Here is a 14,519-nt window from a genome sequence, read left to right as displayed (position 1 = left end):
TAAGGAAGTTAAAGTTTTTCTAATTATCTCTCTACTACATTCTTCTCTTCTTGGTTGTTATTAGGTTGATTTTAGCATTTAGTCTTTATTTTATAATATGTTATCATCACGTGACTCTATCATCTCAAAGTTTGAAGACTAAATTTGAAGGTTAAGGTATTATTATTTTTCTTCTTTTTATTATGGCTAATCTTACTAAACTTGAGTTTGTTGCCCTTCATAGTTCAGGCAAGAACTACCTTTTAGGGGTACTGGATGCTGAAATCCTTTGGATGCAATGGATCTTGGAGACACCATTAAAATTGAAAATAAAGCATAAAAAATAAGACTGTGCTAAAGAAATGATATTCTTACGTCATCATATTGACGAAATTTTTAAAATTGAATATCTCACAGTCAAGGATCCACTCGTTTTATGGAATAATCTAAAAGAAAGATATGAGCATTTGAAGATGGTCATTCATCCAAAGGAACGATATGATTGGATGCATTTAAGGCTACAAGACTTTAAGTCTATTGATGAGTACAATTCTGTCATGTTCAGAATTACTTCTCAATTGAAACTATATGGACATACAATTAGTGATGTTGATATAATGGAAAAAATATGTTCTCCACATTTCATGCCTCAAATGTGCTTTTACAGCAACAATATCAAGAAAAGGGTTTCAAAAAGTATTTTGAATTGATTTCTCATCTTCTCGTGGTTGAAAAAATAATGATTTGTTAATGAAAAATCATGAGAATCATCCCACTGGATCTACATCATTTCCTGAATTGAATGAGGTGTACGCCCACCACGCTAGGTGTGGAAGAGCTCGTGGACGTGGACGTGGTCATAATTATGACCAAGAGCGAAATCTTTTTTCCGATGTTAATCATTCACCAAAGAAAAATCACTATCAAAGGGGAAAAGGAAAACATGAGAAAGGTGAAATAGTTAAAACAAATTATTTTTGATGTGGTGGAAGGGGTCACTATACACGTGATTGTCGTACTCCTAAGCACTTGAACTTTATTAAGCATTACTAAGAAAGAAGGATAAAAATCCTGAAGCTAATTTTATATCTAATTATGTTGAAATCACACACTTGGGTATAGCAGATTTCTTTACACACCCTCAAGGAAAAATAGTTCACTTGATTAGTGAGGTTCTGTGGATATGAAAGATTAATCATGGTTGATATTTTCTAATAATAATGTTATTAATATTTGTTGTTTTGTATTGGTCATAATGTGAAAAATAAATAGTTAAAATGTTCATATTTATCCATGCATATTCATTAAGTCCCTTCTTTTCCAAACACCTACCTAAATTGGTAAGTGGAAAACAACTTTTCCTTTTATCACTCAAATGTCCTTTCAAGAATTAAATAATTATATTAATACTTATTTCAAATATGCTAAACTAAATAAAAAATTAGTATTAAAGGTTTGAGTGATAAAAACCTTGTGCATTGTTAGCATATGATCATTATATTGATTCAAATGTCATTTTAACACGTTCATTATTTTCTATATTTTATAAATTATTTAATTGAAGAATATTAATGATTTAATATAAGCTTATTTCATTATATTTGAAGTAATGGATAATTCTCCAATCAAATTATCAAATTATGATGACATTTGCTTAATTGATTCTAGTACAACACATACGATATTCAAAAGTTAGAAATATTTTTCTCAATTGAGTACGGAAAATATGAATGTTACTACGATATCTGGTAGTACTAATTTGATCAAGGCTTCGGAAGATACATTATAATTTTGCCCAAGAGAACTAAACTCATAATAAATAACGCCAAGTTTTCTCTTCAGTCTTGGAGAAACTTATTGAGTTTCAAAGATGTTCGTGAAAATGATTATCATATCAAGACAATTGATGCAATGAGTTTTGAATATCTTGGTATAACCAAAAATGTCTCTGGCAGACATATGTTGTAGAAAATTCGTGGCCTTATTTCTGGATTGTGTTGGACAAAAATTAGTGTAATAAAGGCACATTTTATAGTGAATCGGGGGTTTACTAATTCCAATACCTTCGTACTTTAGCATGATCGTCTGGTACATCCTGGGTCTATAATGATAAGACGAATTATAGAAAATTCAAATGGACATCCATTAAAGAATTCGAAAATCTTTTAAATGATGAATTTTCTTGTGATGCATGTTCTTAGGCAAGTTAATTGTGAGACCATCACCAACAAAGGTCAAAATTGAGTCCCCTGCGTTCTTGGAAAGTATAGATGGGGACATTTGTGGACCAATTTGTTGACACCCAATTTTGACCCTCCCCGATAATAATTAATTTCTGAGCTTCTTAGTTTTCAGACAAATTAGGATGGCTAAGTTTATGAAATTCGAATATGTCCCATGTCTATTTCAAAAGTAATTTTATAAAATTTCCAAGTGATAAATATTTCTTATATAATTTTTATATGATTAGTATATTTTGTGAAAATCCGCATATCATTTCAAAAGACTTTAATTTTAGCAAATACGTTTAAATTAATTAGGTTTAATCATGTTCATAATTTTGGTTTTTCTTAGTGTCGTTAAAATTAAGAAGCTCCTAAATTAGTTATATTAATTCTTCTTGCTTATATTTTAATTCGCTAGTCAACTCAACTTGGCCAAATTGACCTTTTAATGAGCCAAGATTTCAAAATAAAAATAAAATGAGCCGGTATCTGCAATTTTCCCAACAGTCCCTTCCTTCTTTGACCCAGTTCTAAAAGAACCAATTCCCTTAATTCCAATACTTGAGCCCAACCCAATTCCCTTTTCCTCATTCCAATTCAGCCGCCCCAATCCACACCCTTTTATTTTTTTACCCGACCCAGCTAAATTTTTGTTCACATGAAACCCTGAAGCGTCAAAATAAAGAAACAAGAACAACGGAGACGGAGCGACGACAGCTCTTATCGGCATTTCGCTAGACGACAAGATCAACAGCTATATGAGGAAGAGATTCTAGGCATTGTTGATACACGGCGTCAAGTTAGACAGAAAGCAAGTTGCTTTCTATTTCATCTTGCTCGTACAACAGAGCAGGTAAAGCGCCTGCAACTTCCATCCGCGTTTGTCGTCCTTGACTCGCGTGGATGGGCGCCACATCGAGCGCAAGGACGAGTAGATTGATCAAGGTTGCCCACGTCTTTTTTGCCTTTTGGGATTTGGCTGGAAATCGGGATTTCTTGGTATAAAAATTCAGTTTTTCCTTGATCCTTGGGATTTTTGAACTTTGGGGGATTAAATCTGATTTTTGATTCTACCCTTTTCCCCCAAATAAATATCGAAACCCTAGCCTCTCTCTATATAATATCTCTTACTATTTATTGAAAGGATGGGGGAGGAAAAAAAAATTAAAGAAAGGGGAGAAATTTGGGTTGGAATTTTCAACTAAGACAAAAAAGAACTTTTGAGCAAAATAATTGAATACACACTAAATACCCTTCAAGGAAAAATAGAGGAGGTATTTTTTTAAGTGTTTTGGGTTTGATATTCTTATTCGGATTTCTTATCTACTATTTGTATTCAGATCTCGCATGGTGAAGGTCGTCACTCTAGGTCGTCGTAGTCTCAGTTCGTTGCACCTAAACAGGTAAGCTCATTTGCAATTACGACTATGTTACATGATGCTCTGTTTGGTGTGGAATGAAATAGGTTGTTGGTCTATCTTCTTCCTTTCAGAGATGTCTTTTCTTAGTTCTTGGTTGTTGTTTGTTGGAAGGTTGTTTAGTTTGAATCAGTGCGTCTTAGTCGCTTAAAGTTTAAACGAGCCTTTCCCGGCAACTAAAGGCTGAAGTCTTTTCTTAGTTCTTGGTTGTTGTTTGTTGGAAGTTGTTTAGTTTGAATCAGTGTGTCTTAGTCGCTTAATGTTTAAATGAGCCTTTCCTAGCAACTAAAGGCTGAAAATTTAATGAACCTTTGAACTTTAGTTCTCTTTTGTGTTTTCCTATTTGTTTATTTTTTACGATTTGGTGGCTCGTCCGATTGATGCTGATTAAGACAAAAGTAATAGCTTTTATGGTTGATGTTTTGACCTTCCTCTTGGTCTGTTAATGTTATTTTCGTTTCGAAATAGGACTAGATTTTAAAGTGAGTTAATATGAAGATTGTATATTGTTCCATCATTAGCTTGGCGATCTGTTAGCTTATTCTTTTCGTTGCAATGTTTATTTCTCTTTTCCGATCATGTTACCATGTTGGTTTGCTCTGTCCCTGTCTTTTGGGTGCCACTCTTCTTAACTTTTTATTGTTTTAATTTTTTCTTCCATTACTTTATTAATCTTTCTTTCTGTGAAGCATGCTAAAAATAATAATAAATGATTTTTATGTATGTGTTCACGTCTCCCTTGAACCATGATGCCTGACCAATTCTTTCGTCCTTCCTCTATGTTATTTTGGGTTTGCAATTTCACTAATTAGAATGATTTTTTGTGCAAGTCTCCACCTCGTTTTTTTAATGTCTCTTGTCTAAAGTTGTTCACTGCCTATGAGTTTGAGTGCGCGATTTTTTTTTATCTCTCTTTGCTTTGCTTTCCAATTCTTGCTTGTGTTGGAGTGTAGCCTGCAAGGTCATCATGGAATGTGATCTCTTTGAGGATTAATCTTTCATTGTTACGTCTTTTCTTCAGTTCTGAGAATAATTTCTGTAGCCCCGTTTGCTGCCCGTTTTCTCAATAGTCCATTTAGTTACAAGTCAATATGATATTATACCCGAAAGCGGAGAATTAGTTGAGGCTAAAACTGGAGTTTGCTCATAGTTTGCATGTCATTGACACTTATAGTTTGTGGTTTGCATTTTAGCTTTTCCCATTTAATGGTTTGGCACGCATAATTTCATTTTTCTCTTTAAGGAGTTAGCGATATTTATGAATGTGCATCCATACAACTTTTCCCTTTCTTATCATCGCAACCATAAGGAGTAATTGTCAACGCTATTTTGAATGATAGTTCAGTCCATAGAATTTTATCGATAAGTAGTTTGTTGTGCTGACTCATCGTGTATCATTAGTTGTCATACTATCTTGAATGGAACTGTATTCGAGTATTTTTATCTTCTAATTTGTTTTTTTTTCTCTTGTATGTAAAAATCTATATGGGTTCGCCACAAACTCCTTTTGCACTTTTGGAAGAGCCATAAAGACTCAAATTCTTTCATCGAGTCAAGCCCATTAAAACTGACATAAAGGTCGTCAGAAAAATTCAAAACAAACCAAGGAGTTGAAGATTTTGGGCCAAGAGTCAAAATTAATTTTAAATATTGTCTTTTGTTATTTGGGCCTAAGCCCTTTGTAAATTTGTACTATTATTATTTTGTTAGTTTAGGACAGGTACCATTGAAATGGGCCAAAGGCCCCAAAAAGAAATAGGTCCGAATACCGGTCAGGCAGACAGAAACCGGATTTGGACCTAACTCTCTCTCTCTCTCCTATTACTCTTCGTCTATTTTGCTTGTCGATATCTGCTACTAGTTTTAAGTTAGGAAATTTCAAATCCCAGCAAGACGCCACCTCATTTTAATCACTTACCAAAATCAATCAAGTATAAATAAATTTTAAAAAAAGTAAATTTTTCAAATCTCAATTAGATAGTAAAATTGATACTTCAGTTTCAAAAAACTCTAAATAATTTTCTATCTCAAAATTAAGTTAGATATTTTAGCCAAACGACTTAGTTGTTGAAAAACCGAATTAACAAATATTTTAGGTGTCTTAAACACCTTCTTAAAATATAAATAAGAATCCCCGAACCCCCTTTATGTTTTCAATTGATTTTCTGTTTTAAGTCTTTTGAAGACCAAGTTTTCTTGATTTTTTTAAAAAATTAGGTGGCGACTCTGACAAAGTCAAAAACTTATAAAATATATTTTCCTTTCTTTAAATAAAATAGAAATGACAACACTACTGGGGATTTGAAGGATTCTAACCTTAAAACTAACATGTATTGGCTATGATAAAATAACTGTTTATTTGTTAAAAATCGCTTTATTAAACTGTCGCATTCCATGGCATATCATAGTCGGTCAAACAACAATTGCTTCATTTATCACTTAAAAGGACGATTATGCGGGTTCGCAGTCGTTCGTTAATCGAATCTTTCTCTGGACACCCTAATGAATGTAGTTGACTATTTGATAACAACGGTCGTTAACTGTCCCAGCCGAAGTGGTCCGCTTAGGTCACCATTCCACTATAAATGAAACTCACTCCTAGTTAGACTAAGATAGAGTGAAGCCAAATCCCGAAATTAGTACATTGACCTAAGATGTCCCAATACCCAAGGCGTGTGGGTCCCATAAGAAAGACCATTTTGAGTCTAAAAGGGCCCACGATCCGAAAGGACGATCACACTTACATGTTATTTGAAGGATGTTTGCATTATTTGACAGAACGTTGTGTCTTGGGGGGTTACGTCTAACCTCTTTGTATGTTTTTGTAGATGTCAAACCAATTCCTAAGTTTCAAAGTGGTCATCGAGACACTCGATCTTCTTCGTGTATGGTGGAGAAACCTCAAAGAGTGTCAAAAAAGAGAGATCTCGATTCACTTGGGTCACCTCCCTTCAATAATGGACTTTAAGGTTTGGCCTGAGTTTATCGAGGTAATCACTAGATTTTGGGACGACAAGAGGATGGTTTTTTGATTTGGGAATGTCGAAATAGCACTGACTCTAGAGGAGATAAAAGATTGTTTGGACTCCATCGGAACATGTGGTAAGAGGAAAAAACATCCATATCATCACATCCTGCTACCATATAAGCCGACTAGTCTAGAACTTAAGAACATGTTATTTCTGGTGAAAGCGGATTGGTTAGATACTCAAAGTGTGCCGTTGATGAGATTCTTTGAATTATGGGGACACGATAGCTATTTCAGAAAATTTTTGAACGAGTTCCATAATCATAATACTTAGATACAGACTCAAACTATCACGCTCTCCGCATGCCTCCTAGAAACGATGGTATTTCCTCAGGTTGAAATGAATGAGATTGACACGCGGATCTTGATGGTTACAAACACCATTTTCATAGGGATTGTCAAAGGATAACATGTTAACAAACACTGTAATCTGGCCCCAGTTATAATAGCCGACATCTATCGATCTCTGAGTTTGTGCAATAATGGATTTCCATTTTTCCAAGGGTGCACATTTTGCTTCAGTGGTAGATGACTGAACATCTGTGTAAAAAAGATGGTACTAAAAAATGGAGTTGTCGAAGACAACCGAGACGAGTCCCCTTGACAACTACGAGTTTTATCTAAGTATCCGCAAGTTCCCAATTCACATCGCGAGAGATGCATGGGCGAAAGTATTCTATGACCTGAAAGAAGGAGACATACAATGGATGTTTCAAGATTTTATGTCAGAGAAAATAGCAGTTCGGGGGGCTAAGTGTCCTTTTTTGGTCCTTCCCGGCATTAGTGGGATTCGACAATACAATCCGAGCAGGGTAATGTAAAAATTTGGTAGAAGACAAATTTTAGCTATCCAAGGGGATGCTAGCTCCTTCGTCATTGACTACAACGGGTTTAATCAGATACCTCTCGCCAAGACCATTCTCCAGGAATGGTCCAGGCAGGTCAACATGAAGGAAAGTACTGCTGAAAACAGGTTTGAAGATGTGTATATTAATGAGTACAAAAAATGGTTACAAGATGATCTCTATGGCGTAGTGAACCCGACACCATGCATGGGCCAAGAGATTGAAGATGTCTAGGTAAGGATCCAGATCCAAACTCACCACTTTCGACAGGAGTGGGACCAATCGGAACAAGAATTTCGACAGAAAGAGCAAGAATACCAATCCATAGAATTTAAAATCCAAAGGGCCCTTAGATTTCGTATCACAAGAGTTGACCAACGCAAGGGCCTGCCTGCCTTGTGCGTCTAGATACCACCTTGGATGAGGAGATCGACACTCTCCAGGCCAGGCCGTCATCTTCCAAAGTTGTATTTGCTGAGCCGCACGTGGTAACAAGCAAATACATCATCCCCGAAGAAGTGGAAAAAGCAAGAGGAGGAGCGGGACCTTCAACTTTTTAATTCCCCTGCGAAGGATTGATTTTTGTTGTTTATTATATTTGAAATTTATTCCCCTTCCCGAAAAGTGTAACCCTTTGATTAAAACTCTGTAATGAATTATCTAATTATTTGTGAAGCTTATTTTGGGGGTGCAACAATCTATTTTAAATGACGCAATACATCCTTCAGATCGCTAGGTATACCTTTGGAACAAAAAGGCCACATGCATGATTACGACGCGATATATATGTTTTTAACTATTTATATGATGTGTTACTTTGAAAGAGGACTTTGTTAACGCACTCCTTTCTAGAAATTTCCAAAAAAAATACATACAAGTCACTATTATAAAACATCCGACCAAATTTTCCGAGTCTTGAGTTTCCCAACCAAAAGAAAACCCTATCACCAAACCCTAAAATACTACTTTATCATCTCAGGAAAGGTGAGATCACAACTATGGACAAAGGCAAGAGCATTCATACTGAACCAATCGGAGCCGCAAACCCGCCATTAGAAGAGGAGTTGGCGACTAAGATATCGAAACACGCTATTCGGGATGAAGAAACGATCGACATACGGAAGTAGCGTGGAAAGCGCCTATAACACATATTGTTTCCCCTTGAGAGCACTGAGTTGGAGAACGATGAAGAAAGTTATGAGGAAGCAATTGCCCGCAAACCCTCTCTCCAAGGACGTCTGCTAAAAGGGGACCAGAAAGTCACTCTCGACGCATACTCACAAGAATACTGCATAAGGATGGAAGTCATTCCGTGCGCCCTCATTTTTTAGCACTATAGTTCTAGGAGTATATTGGGGCCTCTCGAAAGAGCATCTTACTAGGTGGGATCAGGGGACATCCGCAAGACCTGTTAGTGTTATCCTAACCAGAAAGGGTACACAATAGAGGAGTGCGTGGATTTTAAGAATGCGGTCCTCCACCTGCTCGATATGGATAGTATTGCAACAGTTGGGGTAACGATGTCATTATTGCGTGCGAAGAATCGAGGCTCGATATACCGGTCATTGAGAAGACTAAGTTCTATCGTTGCTCCTTCACGCCTTTTAAGAAAACAATGTTGGAGGTCTATTTAGAGTTGGTTCGAAACATGGGTCTTTACCCCTCTCTAAAAACAGGCGGGAGTGTTATATTCACTTAGAATTGAAGTTCGAAAAGTTGCCCCTATCACAGGGCCAAGAATCGAAGTTCGAAAAGTTGCCCCTATCACAGGGCCACTGATCATAGCATTGAAAAATGTCTTGTATTCCGCCACGACATGGAACACCTCATCAGCATAGGAAAGATTCGAGTTGAGTCTGTTCCCCATGGCTAATTTGACGTTGAGGAGAAGAAGGGTTTAGATGGAGCCACCATTATCTTTTAAAGCTTTTTTTTATTTTTCAATTCCCCTGTAATCATTTGGAATGAATGAAAAACAAGTATTTCTTTTGTATTCAAACTAGGTAGGGCCTGAATTCTCCTTGTGAGATACGTAGGCAGCTTTCCAAGGCACAGACCCTATCTTTCAAAATTTTCATTCTCCCCCTTTCATTTCACAAGGAAATATGAGGCTCAGATCAACGGATGTCGAAATGGATGCAGCAAGAAGACCTTAGCTCAACGTGATTTAACCTTTCTAAGATAGTCCCAAAATTAAAAAAAAGCAAATTCTACTCGTCCCTAAAATCAGTTCCCCTTTACTCGTGGGTCGGCATATCCTCAAACAAAGCAACTTTTGTGTGTTTACCTGTTCTATATGTGATATCTTGCATTATGTATTCCGAACTCAAACTGATAAATTTGCCTTTGAGTTGTTTTCTTCCTCAAGTACTTACAAACGGGTCTGTGTCGATTAAACCGGCTGATCATCCCTATCTCACTAGATCTAAAGGACCTGCAGATTCCTTTCCCGGATAAAGTTCATATAAGGGAAAGCAGTAATAGGGGACAACAACGAAGAAATCAGTCTTACTGATGTTGTGGTGGCTTGACTCACCATAGAGGATCAGAATGAACTGATTATGTAGCTAATCAGCAGATTGGAGACAAGATCTTCCTCCACCAGGTTTTACTGCCAATGCTTCGACTGATGGGAGGACTCTGCTGTACTTTCCCTCTCCAAACATAGAACAGGCTCAGAACCCGCCATCCAGTCCTGCTCAAAACCCTTTAGTTATAGACTTAACTGCGCAAATCCTCAATACGTCTCAGCCTCCTACCAGACCCCACCCCCTCCTCAAACACCCCTCCTCAAAACAATAATCCTCAAATACCACCTCACCCTCAAAATGCCAATCACCAAACCGCTCCACCCCCACAAAACCAAAATACATTCAACCCCCAAACACCCTCCATTACCAAAATCAACATACTAACCCCCAAACATACCCTCAAAATTACCAAGCTACTCAAAACACCCCAAGTCCTTTTGTTGCTCCACCACTACCCTGAAAAACAACCTTCCAAATTCCCGTTCCAAATGAGCATGACGTGAATGCTTCTGAGCTCGACCATTATGAGGAGCAGGAAACCAAAAGGAGATCGAAATAAGAGGATGCAAATATAGATATAAAAGAGGATATCCGAAGGGCGGTGAAGGGGATTCAGTGCACTCCTGACGTCGCCGATTTGAACTATAAGGACTTATGCATTCATCCGAATCTGGACCTCCCAGAAGGGTTCAAAATGCAAAAGTTTGACATTTTTTGGAGGAATAGGGAACCCCTTAGCGCATCTAAGGGTATACTGTGACCATCTCATAGGAGTTGGGAGAGATGAGTTGTACTAATGCGACTTTTTAGCTGAAGTTTGAGCGGAGAAGCTTTGAAATTGTTTACATCTCAAGAGATAAGACAGTGGCTCAACTGGAATGCCTTGGCTAAGGAATTCATTGAGCGATTTGATTACAACGTAGAGATTGTCCCTGATCGTTATTCCTTAGAAAATATGAATCAAAAGTCTAAAGAAAGCCACAGAGAGTTTTCGTACAGATGGCGAAAGGAGGCAGCCAGAGTTCGGTCTCCTATGTCTTAAAAATAAATTGTTGAGGTATTTGTGCGGGTTCAAGAACCCGAGTATTATGAAAGAATCATGCTGCTTGTTGGAGAAAAATTTCCCGAGATAGCCAAGGTAGGTGAGACTATCGAGGATGGATTAAAAATTGAGAAGATTGTCCATGTTGCTACATCGCCTGGGTCTTAGGGCTTGTTAAAAAAGAAAAGAGAAGATGTGTTAGTTGTTTCTTATGAGAGGAAGAAGACCCGAGAAGATCATCATCATACTAAAGTCATTCTCGACTCTCACAAAGTCCATACCAGGCTTGTTACACACAAGCCGATTATCAAAATACTCCTCCTCCTAATTACCAAAATGCCCCTCCTTCCTCTTACCAAAATGCTCCCCCTTCCGTTTATCAAATTCCACCTCCCATCTACAAAATCCCCCTCCAGTTTACCGAACTCCATCTAATCATTACCAAGTGTCGCTCCCGACTGCGCCAACGTGCATTCAAATTACCGAGTGCCTCCCCAGTGTATCAAGCCCAAGCTCCAGTTTACCAAAATACCTTCCCAATCTACTAAGCTTCATTGCCAAATTACCAGACAAATCCCTATCCAAAATATTAAGCTCCCCGTCCTAATGTCCAAAATTATTATCAGATGTCTCCTTAAGGCAACTACGATCCCACTCGTCCTAGATTTGAGAAAAATCCCTCCAGAACTTTTACTGCGCTTGTTGAAAGCCGAATAAACTTGTTCAAGCGATTAACTGCGGCAGGTTATATCCATCCGTTGGGGCCCAAGGCAGTGGACACTAGTTCTCAATTTTACAGACCCAATCAGAAGTGTGCATATCACAACAATAGCATTGGACATGATACTGAGAATTGTATTAACCTGAAGCACAAATCTAGGATCTAATCGACCAGAAGGTGGTATCCCTCCAGACAGATGCGCCAACATCAATAGTAAACCTTTGCCAAATCACGGGGGCGTCAATATTAATATGATAGAGACGGACGACAATTGGAGCGTGAGAAAGGCGATAGTTCCGATTATCTATGATGAGTTAGAAAAGGTTGTGGATTCTTTGAGCATCAAAGAAGAGGAGGAGTTCATGATTCTGAAAACCGAAAAGGTTGTTGCCTTGGTGCCAATAGAAACTCCCGCTAGACAAAGGTGTGTGATCGAAACTGCTTCAGCTCAGGGTATGACCAGGTCTGGCAGATGATTGTACTCCGGAAGAGTTGGCCCATGGAGGTCAAAAGAAGGAACAAGAAAAGAGGCCGATAAGCGAAGGAGAAGCTGAAGAATTCTGGAGGAAGATGCAGCCGAAGGACTATTCGAATTGTTAAGCATTTGGAGAAAACCCTGGCTCAGATTTCTGTATAGTCCTTGTTAATGGATTTGCAGCTACATAAGAAAGCCTTGATGAAGGCTTTGGATGATACATATGTGCCCGTGGGCGCAAGCAGCGACAATGTAGCGGCCATGATCAACCAGGTTATCCGAGGACATCGGATCAGCTTCTGTGAAGAAGAGTTTCCCTTCGTAGGGAGGATGCACAACAAAGCTTTATGTGTCACTATCATATGTCAAGAAAGGGTTATAAATAGTGTCTTGGTAGATGATGGATCTAGTCTCAATATTTTTCCGCTGTCGACTCTGAGGCAGTTAAGGTTTGATTCGGGGATGCTTGAACAAAACCAAGTCAACATGAGAGCCTTCGATGGGGTGCAGAGAGACACACTGGGAGCGGTAAACTTGGTCATTCATATGGGTCCTGCAGATGCAAAGTATCAAGTCCTGTACATCGACACTAGCTACAACCTTTTTCTAGGAAGGTCGTTCATCTACATGGCTGGGGCCGTGCGTTCTACCCTTCACCAGCTGGTGAAGCTTGTCTGGAAGGAGCAAGAATTCGTTATTCACAGTGAAGGAATTCACTCTGGTGGGCATGCGCCAATCATAGATAAAGTCTCTCAAGACACTAACTTCTACGCGGTGGAGTTGGTTAATGCCACCGGTGATAATTTGGCTCCATAGCCTCCTATGCGCTCTGTATACAAGATGATCGCTACAGTGATGCTCTAGAACGAATTCGAGCCAGGTTTTGGATTGGGAAGGAATTTCTAAGGAATTGTCGAGCCTATTCAAGTTCCTGTCAAAGGAGCAAGGTATAGTTTGGGGTACGTCCCCACTGATGATGAGCTAAATATGAAAAAGAGTGGTGACCAAGCATTGGCTAAACCAATCTCTTATCTGTACCAGTCATTTCCAGTCCGAGAGTATGATGATCATGATGGCCTTGCGGAAGGAATCTGCGACCTTTTTGAAGAGATTGATGTTGTCATAGAGAACGAGGTTGAGCTAGCTGGTATTCGCGATGCTGAGCCTAAGGAACAGCTGTAGAATTGGACCTCCACACCAATCTTGATTCCCCGAACATCTTGGTAGAAGGACATTGTTTATGCCTATTTTGAAAATCGGTGGTAGTCTGGAAGAGGCCAGAGACCCATCATTTTGCAGTTTCTTTAACTATTTGAATTTTGAAACTCCCTTGTAATGTTTAAAAAGGCAACATGGCCCTCCGTCATGGCCAAAGTTTGCGTTTGCTTTTCAATTTGAATGAAACCTCTATTTATTGAAAATTTATTTATTTACTTATTTTACTTTCCTGACTTTGTTTGTTTATGATTTCAGTAATTTTAATTTAAAACCTGCCAATGTCATGTCATGTCACGAGCTGAACAAACAAAATGAGTCAGGTGATGACAAATGTGAAGAATATGAAGAAGAAAATGAGATACCAGAATATGTAGCTAAGAAATTTTGGCAGTTTGAAAGTCAGCATAAGTCGAATTTGGAAGAAATCAAGATTGTGAATCTGGGAGACCAAGAGTGTGTCAAGGAGGTCAAAATCATTGTCCATCTGAGTGAAGCTCAAAGAAAGGATCTGATTTATTTGCTTACTGAATACATTGACGTATTTGTCTGGGTTTACAGTGATATACTAGGGCTGAGTAAAAATGTGGTGTCTCACAAGTTGCCGATTAATTTGGAATTATGTCCAGTGAAGTCGAAGGCTCGGGAGTTCAAGCCTTAGTTAAGTTTAAAGATTAATAGAAGTGATGCAGTATCCAACCTGGTTGGCCAATGTTGTTCTGGTCGCCAAGAAAGATGGGAAGATCAAAATTTGTGTTGATTAGAGGGATCTCAACAAAGCAAGCCCAAAAGACAATTATCCGTTGTCGAACATTCACATTCTGATTGATAATTGTGCTAAGCATGAAATGCAACCGTTTGTGGATTGTTACGCAGGTTATCACCAGATTTCGATGGATGAAGAAGATGCAGAAAAAGACAACCTTCATTATGCCTTGGGGTGTATATCATTACAAAGTGATGTCATTGTCTCTAAAAATGTTGGTGCTACGTACTCAGAGTTATGACGGTCATATTTCATGACATGATTCATAAGGAGA

Source organism: Solanum pennellii, chromosome 10 (genome assembly GCF_001406875.1).
Source record: "Solanum pennellii chromosome 10, SPENNV200".
Taxonomy (NCBI): domain Eukaryota; kingdom Viridiplantae; phylum Streptophyta; class Magnoliopsida; order Solanales; family Solanaceae; genus Solanum; species Solanum pennellii.
The sequence above is the reverse complement of the archived record's forward strand: the minus strand, read 5'-3'. Positions refer to the sequence as shown.